At 36.4% G+C, this 9,238-nt stretch overlaps 1 pseudogene; it reads left to right on the forward strand.

The window, feature by feature from the left end:
• Nucleotides 1–9,023, forward strand: part of LOC143387065 (coiled-coil domain-containing protein 102B-like) — a 193,009-nt pseudogene extending 183,986 nt beyond the window's left edge.
• The last annotated feature ends 215 nt before the right edge of the window (nt 9,024–9,238 follow it).

Here is a 9,238-nt window from a genome sequence, read left to right on the forward strand (position 1 = left end):
TGTGTATTTTTACTCCCAGATCATGCCTTAATGTAGTCAACAATGTATTATTAGCTTATATACATTTAAAATGACTGACATTGTACTGTTTAATTCTGCAACTTAGTTTTTATACTATACTTATTTTATAGATGTTTGAATATTGATAAATACAAATCTAATTTACTCATGTACTGTATTACAGAAAACCCTGTGTTTATTTATCAATTCCTTATTGATTAGTCTCTATTTCCTCAATTTATAAACTATGCCATATTGAAAATTTTGTGTGAAGCATGTAATCCATATGTCCAAGCGATGTTTCACATTAACAGAGCTGTTTTTCAGATGTAATGAATGCCACCAAACTGCTCCCAAAGTGTTCATGCCAACTTACATTCCCACAGTGTTCATCCACCTGTGCTGAGCATATATATGAACATAAATTGATGAGTATTTTACATCAGTATGTATATCTATGCCTATGGATATTTAAAATATGATTATTATGTGTATTTTAAATAGAACTTTTAGTAATTTGGGTATTCTCTGGACTGTGATATATCTTAGTTGGTAGAGTGCTTGCCTCACATCCACAAGGCCCTGGTTTCAATCCCCAGCACCACACACACAAAAAAATAAATAAATAAATAAAAAGAAAGAAAGAAATTTGGGTATTCTCTGAAATAATTTATGTAACACTAAGTGTACTTATTTCTCTATGATTTGATAAAATTTGTCTAAATTGTTTCCTGAGCTTTCTTTGTTCAACTTTCTAAAAGTCATTAAAACAAAAACAAAACAAAACAAAAAAAACAAAAACAACAACAACAACAAAAACACATGCTTCAGATTGAATGGAGCATGGAATTAAAAGAGCTTTCTGTTTTTAAGATGCAAGTTCTGAGATATGATATTTGGCTCCCCATGCCATTCATGTCTGTCTTGTGTTTCCTTTAGATGTGCACCTATCATACCCACCTGGATCTCTCCACACTCCACCTCTTGCTTGTTCAGTTGTCTGCACCTACAGCTTGGTCTGTGATGGTAGGAACAGAGATTACTTGGTTCACAGTGGACACCAGCATCTAGCAGTATACCTGAATGATGTATAGACTGAGATGTGTTTTCAGTTGACTTGTTGGAGGTTGGTGGGAGAAAATTTGTTTCTTTCCTATTGATACAGTACATGCACTCTGGGAATGGTGAAAAGACAGTCACAGAATGAAATCCTGTTCACTCAACAAAGAGCATGCATATCGAATCTCCATTAAATAAGTTTCTCTATGATCCCTACTAAAGAAGGATATTGCCAATGATAAGAACACAGTGAGCATAGCTCATTATTTGGTAATGAGAACAATAACTAGGTACATAGAAAAAGAAATATATCTGCAGAAAGCACTATGCATATGCTATTCTGTACTGGGTACTCTGCCAATCATCTAAAAATTCACACATTTACATAGCACAAGGTCCCTTAGAGATGGGACTACTCCTTGTTCACATATGATATAGGAGAAAAAAAATCTTCTCCATCACAGATGTCTTAAATCTCCCCAGGGGGAAGATGGTGAGATTAGAGCTGTACCTACTCTAACCTAGCACAGCCTGCCCAGGCTAGCTGCTCATCTTGAGCTCCACTGGTGCAAAGCATTATTGACACCTGTCTAGATCCATGCCTCATCCCCAAGGGCAGCCTCTCCCACCTCTCCCTCCTTGTCTCACACACGCATCATGAGTCACTACTCTCCAGCAAATTTATCAAATGCATTTCCTGTACATTTCCCCATTTCTCCCCCTCATTTCAATTTGTAATACCAGAAGCACATAGTTATAGTAGAGAGTTAAGTGATATTTTAAAGTAGGATGATAATTAAGTCAATAAGTCATTATGTTGGGATATTCATAAGAGAATGTCCTTGTTCTAGTACATACTCTTACTTCTGACTCTATTTCCACAATCTGAAAACCTGTGATATATTTTTAAAATTATTTATTTGTTTTAATTAGTTATACATGACAGTAGAATGCATTTATGCACTTTGATGAATCATACATAGATGAGATATAATTTGTCATTTTATGAGTGTACATGTTGCAGAGTCATATTGGTCACGTAATCACATATATACATATAGTAATAATGTGTGTTTCATTTGAATATCTCTCCTATCCCCACATCCCCTCCCCTCCCCTCCCATCACTTTCCTCTACCTAATCTTAGGTAATGCTGTTCTTCCTAGTGCCCCCTGCCTTATTGTGAATCAGCATCTGCATATTTGAGAAAATATTTAGCCTTTGGTTTTGTGGGATTGGCTTATTTTGCTTAGTATGATATTCTATAACTCCAACCATTTACTGGCAAATGCCATAATTCCATTCTTCTTTAAAGCTGAGTAATAGTCCATTGAGTATATATACTGCATTTTCTTTATCCATTCATCTGTTGAGGGATACCTCGGTTGGTTTCATAGTTTAGGTATTGTGAAGTGAACTGCTATAAACATTGACGTGGCTGTGTCACTATAGTATCCTTATTTTAAGTCCTTTGGGTATAACCAAGGAGTATGACAGCTGGGTCAAATGGTGGTTCCATTCTCAATTTTCTGAAGAATCTCCATACTGCTTTCCACAGTGCACGAACCAGTTTGCAGTCCTACCAGCAATGTATGAGTGTAACTTTTTCACCACATCCTTGCTAACATTTGTTGTTGCCTGTACTCTTTATGATTGCCATTCTGACAAGAGTGAAATGAAATCTGAAAACCTGTGATAAACTTCAAAGTTTAAATTTGTGATTATTCATATGTTAACACAGTACTTCTATGTAGCTAGAACTGATAGATTTCCATACTGATTGTTTTTTTTATGCTAAGGGATCTCTTAATACGTGAGTATGTGGAATCTTTTAATTGTGCGTTATTTTTTTTCCTACTACATATGAGTACTCTCTTAAAAAATAGGCTCATGGTCATGTGTACCACACCAAAGTACAAAGACTCACGTGCATGTGCGCGCACACACATGCACTCTCACACCCTCAAACTCAGAAGCACACACACACAATCTTCCACTTATACCTTCAAAAATCAAAATCACACCCACACCCTCTTAACACTCAAACTCACATTAACACTGTAACATACCCACAGTCACACACTAACCACACTATCACACTCAACACTCATGCACACTCTGACACGCACACCCTCACCCTCACACTCACTCTTGCTGCAGTCCAGGCACCTTCCCATTGACACATCTTTGGTGTATGCTGCTACTTCAGCTTGGAGCATCTTCCTTTCAAACTTTCCTCTTCAAATAATAATTTTTTAAAATTTTATTTGTTATAATTAGTTACACATGATATAATAGTGCATTTCAATTCATTGTACACAAATGGAACACAACTTTTCATTTCTCTGGTTGTACACAATGGAGAGTTGCACCACATGTGCAGTCATACATGTACCTAGGGTAATGATGTCCATCTCATTCCACCAGCTTTCTACCCCTATGCCCCCTCCTCTTCCCTCCCTCCGCTTTGCCCAATCCAAGTTCCTCCACTCTCCCCATGCCCCCCCATTGTGGGTCAGCATCCACTTATCAGAGAAAACATATGGACTTTGGTTTTTTGAGATTGGTTTACTTTGCTTAGCATGATATTCTTCAACTTCATCCATTTACCTGCAAATGCCATAATTTTATTCTCTTTTAATGCTGAGTAATATTCCATTGTGTATATGTACCACAGTTTTTTTATTCATTAATCTGTTGAAGGTCATCTAGTTTGGTTCCACAGTTTAGCTATTGTGAATTGAGCTGCTATGAACATTGATGTGGCTGCGTCACTATCCTATGCTGATTTTAAGTCCTTTGGGTATAGACCGAGGAGTGGGATAGCTGGGTCAAATGATGGTTCCATTCCAAGTTTTCTAAGGAATCTCCATACTGCTTTCAATGTATGAGTGTGCCTTTTTCTCCATATCCTCACCAATACTTATCATTGTTTGTATTCTTGATAACTGCCATTCTGACTAGAGTGAGATGAAATCCTAGAGCAGTTTTGATTTGTGTTTCTCTAATTATCACAATACCAGACCCTAAACTGTACTACAGAGCTATAGTAACAAGAATGGCATGAAAATAGACTTATAGACCAGTGGTACAGAATAGAAGACACAGAGACAAACCCACACAATACTCTTTAATTAACTTCCAAATTTCAGAACCCATGTCCCCTTCTCTATGAATCATTGCCATTTTCCATAATACTATCAGCTTCTTTGTCTCTACAAAGTGGCCTGAAGCTTGATTTTATATAGTAGCACTTAGCCAATTGCCAGAAATATTCCTTGAATGGACAAAAGAGAGAATGGGGAAAGGAGGATAATCAAGGGAAGGAGGGAAGGAAAGAAAGGAGAAAGGGACTTTATGTTTGAGAGATCAAGAAAGATCCCGTTGTCACTACAAATAATAGAATTGTGTTCCATATTCCAGGTTTCTTTGTTAACAAATAAGGCATGTAACTTGACATTTGAAAATTGTGTTCTGAAAAGAAGTGAGAGATCTGTTTGTATTTCCAATGTGATCTGTGATGCTATTCAGTAAAATGCTGCAGTGATTTCACAGACCGCTGTGTTGCTGTGCAGCTACTGACCAGCTGACCAGTGTGTGGGCCACGTCTAATTGCCCTGCTAGATCTGTTTCCTCCTCTCTCCTGCAACCCTTCCTCAGAATTGGTCACTAGAGGTGGTGGTTCTCATTCCAACCATTTATTGTACTTAATACAGTCTCCAGGTTGGTCCATGTCACTAATGACAACATTTTGTTTCTTTTTGTGGCTGAATTGTCTCCCATTATGTATATATTCCATCATGTATATGTACCAAATTTTCTTTATTGATTCATTGGTTGACGAACACTTAGTTTGTTTCTATGTCTTGGCTCTTATAAATATTGCTATAGCACATATGGGGGTGCAGATATCTCTTTGACTGACTAATTTCATTTACTTTAGATATATATCCAGAAGTGGGAAAGCTGGACCGTATGTTGTCTTATTTTTAATTTTTTGAGGAATCACACATCATTTCCCATAATGTCTGTTCTAGTTTGTATTCCTACCAACATAATGTAAGGGTTCCTTTATTTCTACATCCTCATAATTAGACTTTTGAATTTTTGATGGTTACAGATTCACATATATTTGTAAGAAATAATACAAAGAGAAGTGTGCAGCCTTTACCCAGTTTCCTCCAATGTCATCATCTTACAAAATTGTCATATAATAGTACAACCAAGATATTGAAACAGAGAAAGTCAGAACAGAGAGAATTTCCATTTTAAGAAGATGTGATGTTGCCCTTTTATCTCCATCCCCTGCATTTCCTGAGGACCCTCTTACCCATCTCTAACTTGATTTCCATTTCTGTATTTTTGACATGCCAAAAGATTAGGTACATTGTAATAATTATTCCCCTAGTTGAATGAAGATGAATATCTTTCAAAGTTTAGGAGATATTCTATTTTATTTTCTGTACATTTTGTCTTTTCACATTTTATATCCAGTTAATTATCATAAACTTGATAACAATTCTTTGTATAGTAAGGTACTTGGTCTCATGTACAAAATACTATTTTATTTACTGTGCACAAATTGTATAATTGTGATTACATTTATCATTTTATGATCTCTTGACTTGGGATTATACTTAGGAAAACTTGTACTATTTGGTGATTTAAAAAATGTATCCACATTTTTCTTCTAACATTTTCCAGTATTATATACTCTTTTTTATTTTTTTACTTTGATTTTCTGATTCATCATTATCAAGATGACAATTCATAAAAGATGTGAAGAAAAATTCTATTTCTAGTTGTCTACCTAATTTTCCTAAGTAATTGAAATAAGATTCCAAACTGATACCATTCTTTGTGATTTTTATATATTAATTATGATGACAGTGTTTTTCAGAAAGTCAAAGAAATATCATTGGGTTTTCCTACAGTACTATAATATTAGGAGGAAGTACAGATTTTTTTCTTTAAAGCTTTAAGAAAGCTGTATTCCATGATGACAATACTGTTAATGTCATGCCGCGAATTTTCACGAAAAGTAGAAACCCTTATTAATTATCTGTGGCCAATTACTCTATTCTATAAATGTATGTTGTGCCTGGTGTTGATCTTGGCAACACTGGTCAAGCAGCTGTGCCATCATAGATTCATCTGCTTCTTTATCATGTTCTCCAAGTCGCTGACTCAGATTCCTTGGTTTCTGGAGGGGTGGCTGGTGACAGTAGGATTGCAGCTGCTTCTCTCTCAGAAACACAATTAATAGCATACAGCCTCATAACTTCCAAGACTTCTATTGACATTGTAGCTGAAGAGCTCTTTTGCTTTTATTTTTATTATATTTTACTCTTCACTTATGGGTATGTGATTTTCTTCTTTGGAAAAGATACATTCAAACATTTCCTGAATAAGGAGAGAATTGAAACATTTACTTAACAGAATAAAGAGCTGCATTTTATTTTAGTCATTTTAGACACAAAGGAATACATCTTCCACTTACAGTTATATGCTAATCATAGTATTAATTGCAAGCTGGGCACAGAGGTGCTCACTTGTAATCCCAGTGACTTGGGAGGCTGAGATAGGAGGATCACAAGTTCAAGGCCAGCCTGGGCAACTTAGCAAGATCTTGTCTCAAAACTAAAAGTTCTTGTGGTTCCACATGAATGATTTAAATTACATGCCCAGTACAACCCAATGAGAATTCTGATCACTCCATCTATTTGCCAATGCTGAATGCCTTTGTTTTTCTAAATCTTTGTTAATTTGGTAGATCAGAATAGTAGTAAATGATTTTAATTTGTATATTTTTGAAGTTTCAAGAGAATGATTAGACTAAATGGCCTACATATGCTTGTGTCTTTTTCTAAATTTTCCACTCTGTTCCAAGAATCTTGTATACATTCTTACAGAATAAATATGCTCTTATAACTATCAGTTTAAAAAAAAAGTGGGGCAGGGTTGTGTCTTAATGGTAGGGCACCTCTGTGTTCATCCCCAGTGCAGACTCCAACAAGAGACATTAATTGCAGCAAGATAGAGTTTGAGATGGAGGAGGTAACCCATCTGACTTTTTCCTGGAATACTTTCTCCTTGGTCGGAAGAACTTGTCTTTCTTCTGACTTCATCAGAGTAGATTACAAATAATGGATCCCTGCTTTCTCTTAAAAGGAACTGTTGGAACTTCAATGCTTATCAAAAACTAAGAAGACAGTACCAGGTGAAGGTGGCAGAACTGAATCCTGCAAACAGCCCAGTGGATCAGAATGAGGCAGAAGCAAAGAAACTCAGATTTCAAGTGGAAGAACTGAAACTGGGACTGAACCAAAAAGAAGATGAGGTACTTTATAAATAAGCATGTAAGCATGTGCTAGATGGCTTCAAACAGCACTTTATAGTGTGTATGAGGCATTTTGTTCTTTATTAATACATCATTAATCAGGGTAAAAATATCCATATTTTAACAACTAAAGTCAATTTTTAAAATTATATGGAAAGAGAACAAAGATTACAACATGCACATTTGAGTGATAATAGTATGTTCATAGCTTTAACATTTCAGCATGGTCTGATGTGTGTGTGTGTGTGAGTGTGTGTGTGTGTGTGTGTGTGTGTGTGTGTGTGTTTTTAAATATGGACAAAGTATAACTAAAACCTGGAGTTTTAAATTTAAGACTTAAGCGTATGTCAGAGAAATGCAATACTTGTTGTGACTATACATTACATATATTAGCACTACTCTCTGGTATTTGAATGAGGCTCATTTTGCTGTGTGAGGTCAACTTGTTAATGGCTATGAAATATCTCAGATGGTTCCAGAAGGCATGCATTTTGGTGTGATGTCTTACAGCACGACTGTGACGCTGGTGCAATTTTAGCTTCACTTATGAGCACAAAGAGTTTGTTTATTTGTTTGTTTTCACAGCAACAGAGTCTCCACTGTCACTGTGACTGTGGGACTGTCCCTCCAAGTTGTGGTAATGTCAGATGGCATTCCAGTCACTGCATCTGCTCCTGTTGGACAACTTGTGAGGCAAAAAGCAAAAAGCACTGGCTCCCTCCTTAGAAAGACTGTTTACATTTTTGCATGGGAAATAATAACAGAACATATTCTACATTTTGTGCTTTAGTTTTTAATCAATGTGATCTCAGTCAAGCAAACTGTATTTCTCTAGTAAAATCCTGTGAAAACAGATTCATTCCACAAGTGCAGCTCACACCCTGCTCTCTACTCTTACTAGTGTTGTTTTGTTGGTGGGCACTTCATCCCTGATATGTCTCTTTTTAATGAAAATATGCACCCATTTATTGATATTCATATATATGTGAAGAATAAGCCCAAAGAAGACTACATAGTCTCAAGAGAATAATGTTAGGTTTTTCTTCTATTATAGCCATTATTTCTGGGAATAGTTTTAACATGCTCATGTCTATTGGGGTGGCAGGTGTGGTAAATAAATTGTTGTGTTTGTCAATATAAGCTTTAAGAAATAACTTGGTGCTGAATTATTTGCAAGGGAATGAATATATATTCTAGATTTTGTTAATCAATGAAATATTATTCTCCAATGATCTGATTCAACAATATCATGGAATAATGTAGAAATGAGCCATGTTCTCAAGGATGGGTATATAATTTGCTCCTCTATGTAGGGTTATGTGTCCCACAGAATCAGTGACAGGTGCGACCATCTGATGCTTGCTTCACTGATATCTCAGAAGGAGAAGCAGAGCTCATCAGTTGCTATGTTAGTCAGGGTTCTCTAGAGGTTCAGAATCAACAGGAAGTATAATTATAAAAGGAGACTTATTAGGCTGGCTTGCACAACCAGAAGCTGGATAGTCCACCATGGACATCTGCAGGCTGCAGAGCTGGAAGAACCAGTAGCTGTACAGTCCAAGAGCTGGAAGAACCAGTAGCTGTACAGTCCAAGAGGCTGAAGTCCCGGAACAAGAGGAATTAACAGTGCTACCCTAATCTGACACTGATGGCTTCTGGGAACTCCCTGAACACTCACTGGCAGAGTCTACTTTGGAAGAAGAGGGAAGAAGCAAGAGTCTGACATCCTCAAAGCATTTCATCAGCAATCAAGAACCAGTTCAAGAAGAGTTAAGCTTGAATTTGCTGTTGCTTCCTTGTTCTTCCAACTTTTATTCCATCCAAGCCATCATCCTATTG

This window comes from Callospermophilus lateralis, unplaced genomic scaffold (genome assembly GCF_048772815.1).
Source record: "Callospermophilus lateralis isolate mCalLat2 unplaced genomic scaffold, mCalLat2.hap1 Scaffold_124, whole genome shotgun sequence".
Lineage (NCBI taxonomy): Eukaryota > Metazoa > Chordata > Mammalia > Rodentia > Sciuridae > Callospermophilus > Callospermophilus lateralis.